The sequence below is a fragment of the Choloepus didactylus genome, chromosome 2 (genome assembly GCF_015220235.1).
Source record: "Choloepus didactylus isolate mChoDid1 chromosome 2, mChoDid1.pri, whole genome shotgun sequence".
Classification (NCBI taxonomy): Eukaryota; Metazoa; Chordata; class Mammalia; order Pilosa; family Megalonychidae; genus Choloepus; species Choloepus didactylus.
Window position 1 is genome coordinate 109,471,000 of NC_051308.1, and position 18,421 is coordinate 109,489,420.

Below are 18,421 nucleotides of genomic sequence, written 5' to 3' on the forward strand. Positions count from 1 at the left end.
AGGGGCACAGAGCAGTGGGAATTTATAGGGTGATGTATCAGAGAGGTGAGAGTTATGCATAGAAATTGCCCCTGAAATCTTCATAGTGGTTTTTAAAAGGCTGATTTCTAATAAGGGCAATCATAAGGTGAAACTCTACAAGGTCGAACAAAGAACAACTACTGGGAAGCTATAGTTAAATGATTTCCAGAGCTCAAAAATGGTTAGAAAACTTTCAGTTTCCTGCCAGCTAGAGTGGAGAAATCATGTTGAATACTTGAGTCATTCAGAAGACCCTAGAATGGTCATACCTTCGTAATTGGACTGTTCCGGTTTGCCAATGCTGCCAGAATGCAAAACACTAGAAATGGACTGGCTTTTATAAAGGCGGTTTATTTGGTTACACAGTTACAGTCTGAAGGCCATAAAGCATCCAAGGTTAAGAATCAACAATCGGGTACCTTCACTGAAGGATGGCCATTGGCGTATGGAAAACCTGTTAGCTTGGAAGGCACGTGGCTGGCATCCACTTGCTCCCAGGTTGCATTTCAAAATGAAGTTCTCCAAAATATTGCTCTTGGGGCATTTTGTCTTCTCTTAGCTGCAGCTCCTCTTCAAAATGTCACTCTCAGTTGCTCTCCAAAATGTCACTCTTAGCTGCTCTGTGAACTTCTTTATTCAACTCCAGTGATCCAATTAACATCCACCCTGAATGGGCGGGGTAACACCTCCATGGAAATTATCCAATCAAATGTTTCACTCACAGTTGATTGGATCACATCTCCATGGAAACACTCAGAGGATTCCAACCTAATCAAAATAATATGTCTTCCCCACAAGATTGCATGAAAGATAATGGCATTTGGGGGGATAGAATACATCCAAACTGGCATATTCCACCCCCTGGACCCCAAAATGACATGATTTTTCCATATACAAATACATTCATTCCATCACAATATCACAGAAACTTAAGTCATTTCAGTAGCAATAGGTAAGTAGTACAAGATCCAATCAAAATCAGTTACAGGCATGATTTGTCCTGAGGCATAATTCTCCTCTAGCTGTGGATCTGTGAAACTTAGAACAAGTTATGCACTGCCAATATACAAAGGAGGGACAGTCATAGGATAAACACTCCCATTGCCATAAGGAGAAACTGAAAGGAAAACAGGGTTAACAGGACCAAAACAGTTCCTAAAACCTGCAGGACAAACTCCATTAGATTTCAAAGTCTGAGAGTCATTTACAGAATGACGTTTTATCCTTGGGGCTTGAGAGAGCAGGAGTCCAACCCTTCCTAAGGGCCTTTGTGGCAGCCCTTGCTTCCTGGGGCTGGCAGCAGTGAGATGGCCACTGGGCAAGGGAGTGAGCAGTGGCTCTCCACTCTTGTGCACGCACTTAAGAATTAACTGAGGAGATAATCCTCCACAGTCACACAGCAGAGAGCTCATGTGAGGCAAGATGGGAGGCAGTGGATGAGTACTGACCACATTTACTCTCCGTCCAAGGAACTCCAGGGAATGCACAGGCAAGAAGGGTGGCTAGAAGAGGGCACCACACAGAAGCACCAGGATTCTCTCCCACACCCCAAAGGCTCAAGGGTGCATGGCAGGCAGGGAGCGGAGGGTGCCTTTGAGCAGATTCCCTGCTGAAATGCACAGGGACCACATTGCACCCCCAGGGCACGCATTCCCCAGTGTACATGGAGAACTGGTGCACTGATTGGATCACCATCCAGTTTGGACCCTGCCCAGGGCGCAGGAGAAGTTGAGGGAAGGCTGGCTTGAGAGTGAGAGGTGGCTCAAGAGTGCCACCTACTTGTAGGACAGGGAAAGTGCACTCCAGCAAGCTGTTGCTCTGCCAAATTATATATAAATTCTCAAATAATCCTGCATTTCCCAAAATGATCTTACCAAGATAAAGAAATGCCCCAAAGACAATAGAAAATCAGAAAGCACCTGAAGAAACAAGAAGATATGGACAAGCCAAATGAACAAATTTCAAATCTGGAAGAGACACACAATTTGGAGAAATTAATTAAAGAAGTCCACACAAATCTCCAAAACAACCTCAATGAGATGGCTAAAGACATAAAGGACATCAAGATGCTAGAAGAGCATAAAGAAGAACTTGAAAGAGTAAATTAAAAAAAAATAGCAGATCTTATGGAAATAAAGACACGGTTGATCAAATTAAAAATATACTAGAGTAGAGTATATTATAGCATATTTGAAGAAGCAGAAGAAAGGATAAGTGAACTAGAGGATACAGTGATCAAATGTGAACACACAAAAGAACAAATGGTGAAAAAAAATAGAAAAATTTGAAATGAATCTCAGTGATATGATGGACAACATGAAGCACACAAATAGAAGAATCATTGCTGTCCCAGAAGGAGAAGAGAAGAGTAAAGGGCTATTAGAGTGTTTCAAGACATAGTTATGGAAAACTTCCCAACCCTTCTAAGTGACATAAATATGCAAATCAAAGATGCCTAACAAACTCCACATAGAATAAATCCAACTAAACCCACTCTGATACATATACTAATCAGACTGTCAAATGCTAAAGAGAAGGAGAAAGTTCTGAAAGTGGCAAGAGAGGAGCAACTTACCACATACAAGGGAAACTATATAAAACTAAGTACTGACTACCCAGTGGGCACCATGGAGGCAAGAAGGCAGTGGTATGACATATTTAAGGTTCTGAAAGAGAAAATCGCCAGCCAATAATATTTTATCCCGCCAAGCTCTCCTTCAAAATTGAGGGAGACTTTAAAATTTTCCCAAACAAAGGCTGAGAGAATTTGTTAACAAGAGCCCTATAAGAAATACTAAAGGGAGTTCTATGGGCTGAGAAATGAAGAAAGGAAAGAGAGATCAGGAGAAGAGCACAGAACTGAAGAGTATTAGTAAGGGCAACTTAAAGGAATAAAGAGAGGGGTAAAATAGATATGGCAACTAAAAACCAAAGGATAAGATGACTCAAGAACTCCCTTCACAGTAATAACTTTGTGAATGGATTAAACTCTCCAATTAAAAGATATAGACTGGTAGAATGGATTAAAAACTATGACCCATTGATATGCTGTTTACAAAAGACTCATCTTAGACACTGCAATACAAAGAGACTGAAAGTGACAGGATGAGAAAAAAATATTCTATGCAAACTGCAGCCAACAGAAAGCAGGGGTAGCTGTACTATCAGAAAAAATAGACTTTAAATGCAAAGATGTTATAAGAGACAAAGAAGGACACTATATATTAACAAAAGGAACAATTAACAAAGAAGAAATAACAATCATAAATGTTTATGCACCCAATCAAGGAGCTCCAAAACACATGAGGCAAACATTGGCTAAACTGAAGGGAGCAACAGACACGTACACAATAATAGTGGGAGACTTCAATACACTACTGTCTTCTATAGATAGAATCTCTAGACAGAGAACCAATAAGGAAATTGAGAACCTAAACAATATGATATATGAATTAGGCTTAACAGACATATATAGATCATTACATCCCAAAGCACCAGGATAAACACTCTTCTTTAGTGCTCATGGAACATTTTCCAGGATAGATCATATCCTGCGGCACAAAACAAGTCTTAATAAATTTAACAAGATTGAAATTACTCAAAGCACATTCTCTGACCATAATGGAATGCAACCAGTAATCAATAACCACCAAAGAACCAGATCTTTCACAAATATATGGAGGTTAAACAACACACTCCTAAACAACCAGTGGGTCAAGAAGAAATTGCAAGAGAAATAGGTAAATATCTAGAGACAAATGAAAATGAGAACACAACTGTTCTAGTTTGCTAAAGCTGCCAGAATGGAGAATACCAGAAATGGATTGGCTTTTACACAGTTAGTCTTAAGGCCATAAGTTGTCCAAGGTAATGCATCAACAATCAGGTACCTTAACTGGAGGATGGCCAATGGCATCCAGAAAACCTCTGCTAGCTTGGAAGGCATGTGACTGGTGTCTGCTCCAACTTCTGGTTTCAAAATGGCTTTCACCCAGGATGTTCCACTCTAGGCCACAGCTCCTCTTCAAAATGTCACTCTTGGTTGCTCTTGGGGCATCCTCTCTTAGCTTCTCTGGAGAAGGGTCTGCTTTCAACAGCCTTCTTCAAGCTGTCTCTCATCTGAAGCTACTCTCTCAGCTTCCGTGCATTCTTCAAAGTGTCCCTCTTGGCTGTAGCAATCTCGCTCCTTCTGTCTGAGATTATATAGCATTCCAGTGAACTAATCAAGGCCCATGCTGAACGGGTGGGGCCATACCTCCATGGAAACTATCCAGTTAGAGCTATCACCCACAGTTGGTTGAGGCACATTTCTAATCCAAATGTTCCAACTTAATCCTCACTAATGTGTCTGCCCCCACAAGATTGCATCAAAGAACACAGCTTTTTCTGGGGGACTCAATACACACAAACAGGCACATTCCACCCCCTGGACCCCAGAAAAACATGATCTTTCCATATACAAAATATATTCATCCCATCACAATATCATATCACAGAAACTTAAATCATTTCAGTAACAGTAGTTAAGTACAAGATCCCATCAAAATCAGTTACAGGTGTGGACTGTCCAAAAGCAAAATTCCCCTCTGGCTGTGGACCTGTAAAACTCAGAACAAGTTGCGTGCTTTCAATATACAAAGGAGGGACATTCATAGGATAAACATTCCCACTGCCATAAGAAGAAACTGAAAGGAAAACAGGGTTCACAGGACCAAAACAGTTCCTAAAACCCACAGGGCAAACTCCATTAGATTTCAAAATCTGAGAGTCATTTATAGAACGTCGTTGCATCCTTGGGGCTTGAGAGGGGGAGTCTAACCCTTCCTAAGGTCCTTTGCAGCAGCCCTTTCCTCTCCAAACACGGGTGAGTGCTCCAACATATCCACACATTGGGGAGACCACCTTCTTGGCCCCACCCTCCTCAAACATCAGGGCAGCATCTGGATTCTCTTCCATCTCTTAGGCACACGCTCAACCCCTTCAGAACACTGGGGTGGTGGCCAGGCTTTCCTCAATCCCCTGGGAATGTGCTCCACCCTCTTTGAGGCCTGAGGTGGCAACACCTTTCCTGAACATTGAGGTGGAAGGCCCACCTTCGACCTCTGGGGCAAACTCACCCTTTCCGTGTGTGTGGGCCACTCTGCTCTCCCAGCCCAAGACCTCTTGACTTCAGACCTCAAACTCCATTGTTCTGTCTTTGAAGAAATTTTTCCTTCAATTTGTTCCTTGTCTGTCTCCTCCAGTCCCAACCAGCAGAGGCTCTGTCTGTAAAGAGCTTGCAAAAATTCTGTTGGCTTCACATGAAGCACACAGGGGTCAAAGCTGTCAGACAACAGGACTTTCCACAAATCCTTTCTGCTTAACTCCTTCTCCAATCTTGGCTTGTACTGAAATGGCGGCTGGGTTCATGTTTGGTTACATCCTCACGTTGGGCTGTAGCTTCTGGGGTTTCACCCCCTGGAAGTCCAGAGATTTTCAGGCCATCAATTTCTGGTTTCTTTGAAACCAAGAGTTCATTTCTCAGCTTATCTCTGTCCTCTCACATTTTACCATAAGCTGCAAGTAAAAGCCAGGCTACTTCTTCTATATTTTGCTTGGAGATCGCATCAGCTAAATAATCCAGGTCATTGCTTTCAAATTCTGCCTTCCTTCCAACACCAGGACTCCATTATGCCAAATTCTCTGCCACTTTAAAACAAGGATCACCTTCCTTCCAGTTTGCAACAACATCATTTCTGCTCAAGGCCTCATAAGAAGTATCTTTAGAGTCCATATTTCCACAAACAGTTTCTTCAAAGCAGTTTAGGCCTTTTCTATCAAGCTCTTCACAATTCTTCCAGAATCTTCCCCTTATCCATTTAAAAAGCCGTTCCAATATGTTTGGTATTTGCAATCTCAGCAGCACCCCACGTCCGGTACCAAAATCTGTTCTAGTTTGCCAATGCTGCTGGAATGCAAAACACCAGAAATGGATTGGCTTTTATAAAGGGGGTTTATTTGGTTACACAGTTACAGTCTTAAGGCCATAAAGTGTCCAAGGTAATGCATCAACAATTGGGTACCTTCACTGGAGGATGGCCAATGGCATCTGGAAAACCTCTGCTAGCTTGGAAGGCATGTGACTGGTGTCTGCTCTAACTCCTGGTTTCAAAATGGCTTTCACCCAGGATGTTCCACTCTAGGCCACAGCTCCTCTTCAAAATGTCACTCTTGGTTGCTCTTGGGGCATCCTCTCTTAGCTTCTCTGGAGAAGGGTCTGCTTTCAACAGCCTTCTTCAAGCTGTCTCTCATCTGAAGCTACTCTCTCAGCTTCCGTGCAGTCTTCAAAGGGTCCCTCTTGGCTGTAGCAAGGTTGCTCCTTCTGTCTGAGCTTATACAGTGTTCCAATGAACTAATCAAGGCCCATTCTGAATGGGCAGGGCCACACCTCCATGGAAACTATCCAATTAGAGTCATCACCCAGAGTTGGGTGGGGCGCATTTCCATGGAAACAACCTAATCCAAATGTTCTAACTTAATCCCCACTAATATGTCTGCCCCCACAAGACTGCATCAAAGAACATGGCTTTTTCTGGGGGACACAATACACAGAAACCGGCACAACAACATATCAAAACCCATGGGATGCAGTGAAGGCAGTGCTGAGAGCGAAATTTATAGCTCTAAATGCATACATCAGAAAGCAAGAAAGAGCTAAACCAAAGACCTAACTGAAGAACTGAAGAGGCTAGAGAATGACCATCAAACTAACCCTAAAGCAAGTAGAAGAAACGAAATAACAGATTAAAGGAGAAATAAATGAGCTGGAGAACATTAAAAAAAAAAATAGAAAGAACAAATAAAACCAAAAGTCAGTTCCTTGAGAAGTTCAATAAGAGTGACAGACCCTTAGCTAGACTGACAGAGTAAAAAAGAGAGAAGTCCCAAATAATGAGAATGGGGTAATATGGATCCCAAAGAAATAAAAAAATGGTAAGAGGATACCAGGAACAACTGTATGCCAAAAAGCTAGAAAATTTAGAGGAAATGGACAATTTCCTGGAAACACATAAACAACTTAGACTGACCCAAGAATAAATAGAAGACCTTAACAAACCATTCACAAGAAAAGGGATCCAATCAGTCATCAAAAATATACCCAGAAATAAAAGCCCAGGGCCAGATGGCTTCACAGGGGAATTAAAACAAAATTTCCAAAAAGAATTGACATGATTCCTACTCAAATTCTTTCAAAAAATTAAAGAAAAAGGAACTCTACCTATTCATTTTATGAAGCTAATATCACTCTAATACCAAAACCAGATAAAGATACTACAAAAAAGGAAAACTATAGGTTAATCTTCCTAATGAATATAGATGCAAAAATTCTCAACAAAATACTCGCAATTTGAATCCAAAGGCACATTAAAAGAATTATAAATCACAACCAAGTGGGGTTCATTCCTGGCATGCAAGGATAGTTCCACATAAGAAAATCAATCAATGTAATAAATACCTTAACAAATCGAAAGGAAAAAATAAAATGATCATCCTGATAGATGCTAAAAAAGCATTTGACAGAATTTAACATCCCTTTTTGATAAAAACACTTCAAAAGGTAGGAATTGAAGGAATCTTCCTCAATCTGATAAAGGGCATATATGAAAAACCCACAGCCAGCTTAGTACTCAACAATGAGAGACTGAAAGCCCTCCCCCTAAGATTAGGAAAGAGACAAGGATGCCCACTGTCACCACTATTATTCAACATTGTGCTGGAAGTTCTAGCCAGAGCAATTTACCAAGACAAAGAAACAAAGGGCATCCAAACTGGGAAGGAAGAAGTAAAACTGTCATTACTGCAGATGATGTGATCTTATATTTGGAAAATCCTGAGAAATCGACAACAAAGCTACTTGTCCTAATACACAAATTCAGCAATGGCAGGATACAAAACTAATGTACATAAGTCAGTAATGTTCCTATACACTAGCATGCCAGTTTGGATGTGTTATGTCCCCCAAAACGCCATTATCTTTGATGCAATTTTATGAGGGCAGACATTAGTGTTGATTAGGTTGGAATCTTTGATTGAGTGTTTCCATGGAGATGTGACTCAATCTACTGGTGAGACTTTGATTGGATAATTTTCATGGAGGTGTTATCCTGCCCATTCAGGGTGGGTCTTTATTAAATCACTGGAGTCCTATAAAAAGAGTTCACAGACAGAAGGAGCTCAGAGCAGCTAAGAGTGACATTTTGGAGAACCTGCTAAGAGTGACATTTTGGACTGAAGCTTAGAGACATTTTGGAGCATGCCATTTTGAAACACAACCTAGGAGCAAGCAGATGCTAGCCATGTGCCTTCCCAGCTAACAGAGGTTTTCCAGACATCATCGGTGTTCTTCAGTGAAGGTACCCTACCGCTGATGCCTTTGTTTGGACATTTGCATGGTCATAAGACTGTAACTTTGAAACCAAATAAACCCCCTTTCTAAAAACCAATCTGCATTCTGGCAGCATTAGCAAACTGGAACAACTAGTAATAACCTAACTGAAAAGGCAATAAAAAAATTCCATTTACAATAGCAACTAAAAAAATCAAGTACATAGGAATAAATTTAACCAAAGATTTAAAAGACCTCTACACAGAAAATTACAAATTGTTACTAAAAGAAATCAAATTCCATGTTCATGGATAAAAAGGCTAAACATCATTAAGATGTCAATTCTACCCAAACTGATATACAGATTCAACACAATTCCAATCAAAATTCCAACAACTTACTTTGCAGACTTGGAAAAGCTAGTTATCAAATTTATTTGGAAGGGAAAGGGGCCTCAAATTGCCAAAAAAGAACGAAGTGGGAGGACTTACACTTCCAGACTTTGAAACTTACTATAAAGCTACAGTGATCAAAACAGCATGGTGGCCAGTGTCGCCCACTTCCCAGTTGCTGCTGCCTCTGCCTGGCAGGGGCTCACCCTGGCGGACAAGGAGAACATGCCCTTGGCCCTCAGCAGTACCTGCGTCCTGGCCAGCAAGACCACCCAGAAAATCTTCCTCAGGAGCCCACCGAGCCAGAGAAAACTAAGGCTCCTGCTCCCAGCGTGGAGGATGAGGCACTCCTGAGAGAAAATCCCTGCTGCTTTGTCATCTTTCCTATCAAATACCACGATACTTGGAAGATGCATAAGAAAGCTGAAGCTTCCTTTTGGACAGCTGAGGAGGTGGATCTTTCCAAGGACATTCAGCACTGGGAAGCCCTGAAGCGTGAGGAGAGATATTTTATACCACATGTTCTAGCTTTCTGTGCAGCAAGTGATGGCAAAGTAAATGAAAACCTGGTGCAGTGATTTAGCCAAAAAGTTCAGATTACGGAAGCCTGCTGCTTCAATGGCTTCCAAATTCCCATGGAAAACATACATTCGGAAATGTATAGTCTACTTATCGACACTTACATTAAAGATTCCAAAGAAAGGGAATTTCTCTTCAATGCAATTGAAACGATACCCTGTGTAAAGAAGAAGGCAGATTGGGCCTTGCATTGGATTGGGAACAAAGAAGCTACCTATGGAGAATGTGTAGTAGCCTTTGCAGCAGTAGAAGGAATCTTCTTTTCTGGCTCTTTTGGATCCATCTTCTGGCTCAAGAAACAAGGACTGATACCTGGCCTCACATTTGCCAATGAACTTATTAGCAGAGATGAGGGTTTACACTGCGACTTTGCCTGCCTCATATTCAAACACCTGCTTCACAAACCTTTGGAAGAGAGAGTAAAAGAAATAATTATCAAATCTGTTAGGATAGAACAGGAGTTCCTTACAGAGGCCTTGCCTGTCAAGCTGATTGGAATGAATTGCACTTTAATGAAGCAGTACATTGAACTCATGGCAGACAGACTTATGCTGGAACTGGGTTTCAGCAAGGTTTTCAGAGTGGAGAATCCCTTTGACTTTATGGAGAAAATTTCACTGGAAGGGAAGACCAATTTCTTTGAGAAGAGAGTAGGCGAGTATCAGAGGATGGGAGTGAGGTCAAGTTCAACAGAAAACTCCTTTACCTTGGATGCTGACTTCTAAATGAACTGGAGATGTGGTCTTTATTTTGCTGATTTTTTTCCCTTCTCAGAAAAAAAAAAAAATCTACTTGAAACGTTATCAACCAGCTACACCATGAATTGACCCTAATAGGAATATATGATGGCATCTTTGAAACTGTGTAGCTACCTCAAATCTAGTCCTGTTAACAATACTAGTGGAGTTGCCTAGAAAGAGGATATCTAAGACAAAGGCTGGTAGGGTATTTTTTTTTTTAAGAAATTTTATTTTGAAATAAATTCAAACTTACAGCAACAGTTGCAAAAACAGTTCAAACCCCATACATAGAACCCCAGCATACCCTGACCCCACTCCCCTGATACCCCAATCCACCACCTTTAACATCCTGTCACACCACCATTTCTTTCTTTCCCTCCCTCCCTCCCTCCCTATCTATCACCCATCATCTATTGCTCTGTCCTCTTAACATATGAAAGCAAGCTGCACACATCTTTGAACAAACACTATAATTCACATATACCTTTCCCATGGACAAGAACATTCTTTTATGCAACCCCATTAAGCGCAGCTAAGAAGTTCAAGAAATTCAACATCGATACAAAGCTTACATTCTATATTTCCTTTTTTTTCCCCCTTATGTCCCATCTGTGTCCCTTTCAGCCTCCTTTCCTCCATCCTCAGATCCCATCCAGGATCATCCTTGGCATTTAATTGTCATCTATTTAGACTGTCTTTTTTTTTTTTTCAATTGTGGAAATATATACACAGCCTAAATCTTCCCATTCCATCCCCTCGCTTGCATTCCATTAGTGGGATTAATCACATTTAGAATGTTGCAGTGCTATCACGGTCCCACCATCCATTTCTAGAAGTTTCCCTTCACCCCAAACAGAACACTCATTTCTTAACTCCCCATTGTCCCTTCCCCCACTTCTTGGAACCCCTACTCTACTTTCCATCTCTATGGTCATATTCTCTGATACTTTCTTTGTGTTTACTGTGGGGCTTAAATTTAACATCTTAAATATGTAACAATCTTGTTTTCCTTTGATACTGTTCTAGTTTGCTAATGCTGCGGAATGCAAAACACCAGAGATGGATTGGCTTTTATAAAAAGGGGGTTTATTTGGCTACACAGTTACAGTCTTAAGGCCATAAAGTGTCCAAGGTAACAACACATCAGTAATCGGGTACCTTCACTGGAGGATGGCTAATGGCATCCAGAAAACTTCTGTTAGCTGGGAAGGCATGTGGCTGGCATCTGCTCCAAAGTTCTGGTTTCAAAATGGCTTTCTCCCAGGACGTTCCTCTCTAGCAAGCTTGCTCCTCTTCAAAACGTCACTCACAGCTGCACTGAGTTCCTTCTCTTTGAGTCAGCTCATTTATATGGCTCCACTGATCAAGGCCCACCCTGAATGGGTGGGGCCATGCCTCCATGGGAATATCTCATCAGAGTCATCACCCACAGCTGGGTGGGGTACATTCCAAGCAAATCTAATCGGCACCAAAACTTGTCTGCCCCACAAGACTACATCGAAGATAATGGCGTTTGGGGGACACAATACATTCAAACTGGCACAGATACCAACTTAACTTCAATATGACACATAAACTATGTTCCTTTACTCCCTCATTCCTCCACCTTTATGTAGTCCTTGTCAAAAATTACATATTTTACATTGAGTCCAAAACCACTGATTAATCATTACAGTTTATGTATTTTAGATCCTGTAGGAAGTAAATAGTGGAGTTACAAATCAAAAATACAGTAGTATTGGTATTTATATTTACCATGTGATCTTTACTGATAATCTTTATTTCTTCATGTAGTTTCAGTCAATTGTTTAGTGTCCCTTCCTTTCAGCCTGCTCAACTCCCTTTAGCTTTTCTTATAAGACTGATCTACTGGTGGTGAAGTCCCTCAGCTTTTGATTATCCAGGAATGTTTTCATCTTCCCTTCATTTTTACCCTCCAGGTGTTTGTGATTTCTCCAAGTCTCTGATGGTTATTAACTTCTATTTGTATTCCATTGTGGTCAGAGAATGTGCTTTGAACAAACACTTTTTTTTTTTTTAATTTATTGAGGCTTGTTTTTATGCCCCAGAATATGGTCCATTCTGGAGAAAGATCCGTGATCACTAGAGAAGAATGTGTGTCCCAGTGACTTGGGATGTAATGTTCTATATATGTCTGTTAAAATTCTCTATATCTCTCTACCCTTTCTTTGTTTCTCTGTCAGTAGGGCTCCCTTTAGTATCTGAAGTAGGGCAGGTCTTTTATTAGCAAAATCTCTCAGCATTTGTTTGTGAAAAATTTAAGCTCTCCCTCAAATCTGAAGGAGAGTTTTGCTGATAAAGTATTCTTGGTTGGAAATTTTTCTCTCTCAGAATTTTATACATGTCATGCCACTGCCTTCTCGCCTCCGTGGTGGCCGCTGAGCAGTCACTACTTAGTCTTCGTCTTATGTTGTTTCCTTCGTATGTGGTGAATTGCTTTTCTCTTGCTGCTTTCAGAACTTGCTCCTTTTCTTCAGTATTTGACAGTCTGATCAGAATATGTCTTGGAGTGGGTTTATTTGGATTTATTCTATTTGGAGTTCGCTAGGCATTTATGCTTTGTGTATTTATATTGTGTAGAAGGTTTGGGAAGTTTTCCCCAACAATTTCTTTGAATACTGTTTCTAGACCTTTACCCTTCTCTTCCCCTTCTGGGGCACCAATGAGTCTTAAATTTGGACATTTTATTTTATCTATCGTATCCCTGAGATCCATTTCGATTTTTTCAATTTTTTTCCCCATTCTTTCTTTTGTTCTTTCATTTTCTGTTCTGTGGTCCTCAAGGAGGCTGAGTTGTTGTTCGACTTCTTCTAATCTTGTATTATGAGTATCCAGAATCTTTTTAATTTGGCCTACAGTTTCTTTAATTTCCATAAGATCTTCTATTTTTTTATTTACTCTTGCAATATCTTCTTTATGCTCTTCTAGGGTCTTCTCTATGTTGTTTATATCCTGTGCCATGCTCTTCTTCATGTCCTTTATATCTTGTGCCATGCTTTTGTTGCCTGTCTGTAGTTCTTTGATTAATTGTGCCAAGTACTGTGTGTCTTCTGATCTTTTGATTTGGGTATTTGGGTTTGGGTTCTCCATATTGTCTGGTTTTGTCATATGCTTTAAGATTTTCTGTTGTTTTTGGCCTCTTGGCATTTGCTTTACTTGATCCCTAATTTATCAGAACTGCAGGTTGGTGGCATATACTTTCTCTAACTAACCAGCAGATGGCATCCGTGAGTAACCTATTCCCCCCAAGTCAGTTCTCCCCAACTTTGTCTTTTTGGTGTATGGGGGTCTGATTCTTGTGGGGTCCAATTGGTGCACCAAGTTTGAGTGTGTTGATGGTGCTGTCCGCCCTGAATGTGGGGCGTGTGGCTGGGTGGTTAGGGAGAAAGAGCAGCTTTAATAATCAAACCTCCCAGGTGTCCCCGGAGATTTAAGGCTGTTGTAGGAGCCTAAGCCTTCATTTCAGTCTTTCCACAGATTGTCTCTGCCCTGACCCACAAGTCCTTGGTATTCACATAGGGTCCCTGGGGTTTCCGAGCGGGTCCCCCTTCCCAGCTGTGCTCTTCCAGGACCTCTGCTGAGGAAGGGCTGTGCCACGTCACAAGTGCACACTGGCCTCCAGGGAAGCCCTGGGACGCCGCGCCATGCAGGGACGTCCCCAGCCCACTTCAAAGATGGCTCAATGGGACGGGTTAACTTCCCCTTTTACGCACAGCTTTGCTCTCCCAGCTCCGGGACAATCAGCTGTGGGTGCACTAAAGGCCACTGTCCATGGCCGATATTGTGGCATGTGTGCAGCACTGCGGGAAAGACTCCCTGTCGCACTGGGTTTCTTGGCGCGGTTCTGGGCTGTGGGTCTCGCCCGGGCAGGAGCATCCCTTGCCTGCTGGGGGTATGGCTGCAAGGAATGCGGTTTTTTTCTCCTTTTGGCTCCTCTCTGCTCCCCTGATCTTGAGACAATCAGCAGTGGGTGTGGGAAGGGGTATCCTCCACGCCAGACACCAAGGCATTAGCCCAGCCCACTCCCACCGTGCTTCAATGCGTGGCTCTTCCCCTCGTATCTGCAGTCGCTCCCGGGCTTTTTTTTTTTTTTAAAGAATTAGTCCGTCTCCAAACGCCAGCCCACCATTACCCCACACCGCAGCACAGCCACCAGACTTTCAGCCAGCCTACTCACTTGTTTCAGAATGTAGACTCCTGGTTTCACCAAATGCATGTTCCCCGTGGATTTAGCAGACCTTGTCTGGCTTGTGCTATGCTGGAAGCGGTGTTCTGGGTCACTTTCCGGTTTTTATCTAGTATTTTTCACGGAGGTGTTTTTTTGCCCTGTTTCACCTAGTCGCCATCTTAGGTTCTCTGGTAGGGTATTTTTGAAAGATCTTGTCCATGTTTGGTTTTTGCAAGCAGGTTGGCTGTAGATGACTTCGCAAGAGCTGTAACTGCAGCAGCCTTAGCTTTTGAGAGGGGGTCCCTCAAGCTAGTTGGATCCAGCGGGCTTGAACCTTCAGTTACTATCACAAGACAGTTGGAAGATGTCATCCTCACTGCTTCAGAGCAGATAAAGTTTACTTACTAGTTTGTATATACAACTGGCACTTTACATGCAAATAAACACTGTACTGTCAAGCTACAAGCCTAATAAAGCTTAACTTTGTTCATTTCTATACCAAATACAAAGTATTCGTTCTACCACTTAATTGGAGCTGATTCAAAATTTACTAGGCGACTAAAGTTGAAACCTGTGTAGACTTGTTATTTCTAAGCTTTATTTTCTTTCATGAGTTGGAGTAACTTTTTATATCAATTTTAAAGTCAGTCCCATGCAGACCTAGATATTAGCCAGTCGATGCCACGTAGAAGAAAAGCTGTATGTTTTCTCCTGTAGCATATCTGGACATGTTGGGGTAGAGTATCCTGGGATAAGAGAAAAGGTTTTAGTTTTTTAAGGGGTCATCTTTCAGGAAAAACTAACTTAAGTCATCAGAAGTGGAGGCATTTCTTTGGCTGACTGCTGGTGAGCTTGGTCTTAGTACGTGTCAGGGGCCATAACATTTGATTTCTCAAATTGCATTTCCCCTGCCTTCTAGTTGGTATGAAATGATCCTCAAAGAGTCTTAGATGGGATCTAAGATAATGTTGTAAATTGATTTTTCAAATCATCCTTGTATGAAATGACTCATAGAAGATCTTGTTCTTCAGTGGTAATGCCAGAACTGAAGTTGGTTCTCTTAAAAGTTGAGTTTTTTTTTTTTTTAATTAGAAACTATGTACATGTAGCCTTTTAGATTATACCTATAGTTCATACTTGGAAATAATCAGCCAGTATTGTCTTATAGTCATGACTGATTGATTAGACAGTGCCCAGTGATATCATTTCTAACATTTACCTAAATCTGATGCCAGCCTGATTTCTTAAACTTCAACATAAAACTAGTGTTGCATGAGCTATTAATATATGTTCCATTCAAATTTTTAATTTCAGAAGGAAGTATAAACTAAATAGATTTGATTAATAGGGCTTATGTTGTCAATCTGCCTTTATGTTCCAAACAAAAAAGCCAAGACATTACATGGAAAATGACTCTTTACATACATTGACCCTTTTGGCAGCATTTGTCAACTGATCACGTTGCCTGTTTGACCATTGGCCTGTTCTGTTGTCAGTTTTCTTCAACACTTATTATATAAATTGTCTAGTCAATCTTTTTATTTCTGTAATAAGGGACTTTTCTATCTATCATATTGCTACCTAAAGTTAATAAATTGAGATTATGGCTCCCACACTTGGGCAATATGAAAATGAATAAGCACTTTTCCTTGTGTTATCAGGTACAAGGGGGAATTTGGAACTGGATTTCAGGATTCTACTTCTCATTAACTGTAATTTGAGAATTCTGCCAACTCAGATTCAATTACTAATCTGTTGAAAGGAAAACAGTTTTTAGTGTAAAGCATTTCAAAGTCTCTTAAGATTGAATACTGCACAAATGTTACATGATTAAAATAAAACTGTTCTGTCAGTTCAAAAAAAAAACCAGCATGGTATTGGCACAAAGTTAGACATATTGTTCAATAGAATCGAATTAAGAGTTCAGAAATAGACCCCCAAATCTATGGTCAACTGATTGTTGATAAGGTCTCCAAATCCACTGAACTAGAACAGAACAGTCTCTTCAACAAATGGGGTTAGGAGAACTGGATATCTATATCCAAAAGAATGAAAGAGGACCCCTACCTCACACCCAATACAAAAATTAACTCAAAGTGGATCAAAGACTATGATATAAGAGACAGCACAATAAAACTCTTAGAAGATAATATAGGGAAACATCTTCAAGACCTAGTAATAGGAGTAGCTTCTTAGGCCTTACACCCAAAGCACAAGCAACAAAAGGAAAAATAGATAAATGGGAACTCCTCAAAATCAAAGGCTTCTGTGCCTCAAAAGCCTTTGTCAAAGAGGTGAAGAGGCAACCTACTCAATGGGAGAAAATATTTGGAAACCATATATTTGATAAGAGACTGATATCCTGTACATATAAAGAAATCCTACAACTCAACATCAATATTACAAATGTCCAATTATAAAATAAGCAAAAGATATGAAAAGACATTTTTCCAAAGAAGAAATACAAATGGCTAAAAAACACATGAAAAAATGTTCATATTCACTAACTATTAGGGAAACGCAAATCAAAACCACAATGAGATACCATCTCATACCGATAAGAATGGCTGCCATTAAACGAACAGAAAATGACAAATGCTAGAGAGGATGTGGAGGAATTGGAACTCTTATTCATTGTTGGTGGGACTGTATAATGGTACAGCCAATGCAGAAGACAGTTTGGCTGTTTCTTAGAAATTTACGATCTGGCAATTCCACTTCTCGATATATACCCAGAAGATGTGAAAGCAGTGACACAAACAGACATTTGTACACCAATGTTCATAGCAGCATTGTTCACAATTGCCAAGATATGGAAACAATCCAAGTGTCCTTCAACAGCTGAGTCAATAAACAAAATGTGGTATGTACATACGATGGAATACTATGCATCAGTAAGAAGGAACAAGGTACTGAAACATATGGCAACATGGATGAATCCTGAAGGTATAATGCTGAGTGAAATAAGTCAGACACAATAGGAGAGATTGTATGTTACCACTATTATGAATTCCCTGAACAATATAAAATAGTGTCTTATAATGTAGAATATTGGGGATCTAGAGATGGATAGAAGCCAAGGAGGGAATGATAACCTAATATATTCAGATATGTTAATGAGGGCAAATTTAAAGGTATGGGAATGGATAGGGGTGATGATTGTTTGTTAATGTGATTATAAGTATCAGAGCTGCACTGAAGGTAAACAGGATTGATAGGGGTTGTTTAAAGGCATGTATCCCACAGATCAGCACTACAAATATAGATAGGTGCTTGCGTAATATAATTCTAAGGTTTGACACTACTACAGAGAGTTGACAACAGAGTGGCATATGGGGAAATTCTACCTATTGTATACTAGGGACTATAATTAATAGGAAAACCTTACTAATTTGACACAAATTCTAGGGACAAATAATTAAGGGCTGTAAAGGACTATGGGGTGTTTTGGGTCATGAGAATTGTTTAAAATAGAGAGTGATGAGGATTTTTAACTAAGTGATAATAATGTAAGATATTGATTGATTATCATGGACAGAACATATGCTCTGTGGAATTAGGACTTTATAAGTCAAGCCCTCGATCTTGAAGTTTGCTCTTGTGAAACTTATGTTTCTAAAGGGGAGCTAAGCCCACCTGTAATTATGCCTAGGAGTCACCTTCAGGGAACCTCTTTTGTTGCTCAAATGTGGACTTTCTTTCTCTAAGGCCAACTCTGCATATAAATTAATCACCCCCCCCCCAATATGGGACAGTACCCCCCAGGTGAGTGAATCTCCCTGGCAATATGGAACATGGATCCCAGAAATGAGCCTGACCCTGGCATCGAGGGGTTGAGAATGCCTTTTTGACCAAAAGTGTTTAAGAAAGGCACAAAATAAGATTTCAGTGGCTAAGAGATTTCAAATAGAGTCGAGAGGCTCCCCTGGAGGTTACTTCTATGCAAGCTTCAGTTATACAAGCAGCCACAGTATGATAAGCCCAAGTCAACACTAGTCCTGAAATCCCTAAAAAATGCCTGGGTCGCTATATGAGACTCTATAAAAGTTTCACTCACTAAGTTTATTCTTCAGAAACCTAAATCCTCCAGAGAGCTCCTATGCTAGTTAAGTCCCAAAACACAGATGCAACAGCT

General features: G+C 40.7%; 1 pseudogene; it reads left to right on the plus strand.

The window, feature by feature from the left end:
* The first annotated feature begins 8,979 nt into the window (after positions 1 to 8,979).
* On the plus strand, positions 8,980 to 10,082 carry LOC119517334 (annotated as a pseudogene).
* Positions 10,083 to 18,421: the final 8,339 nt, after the last annotated feature.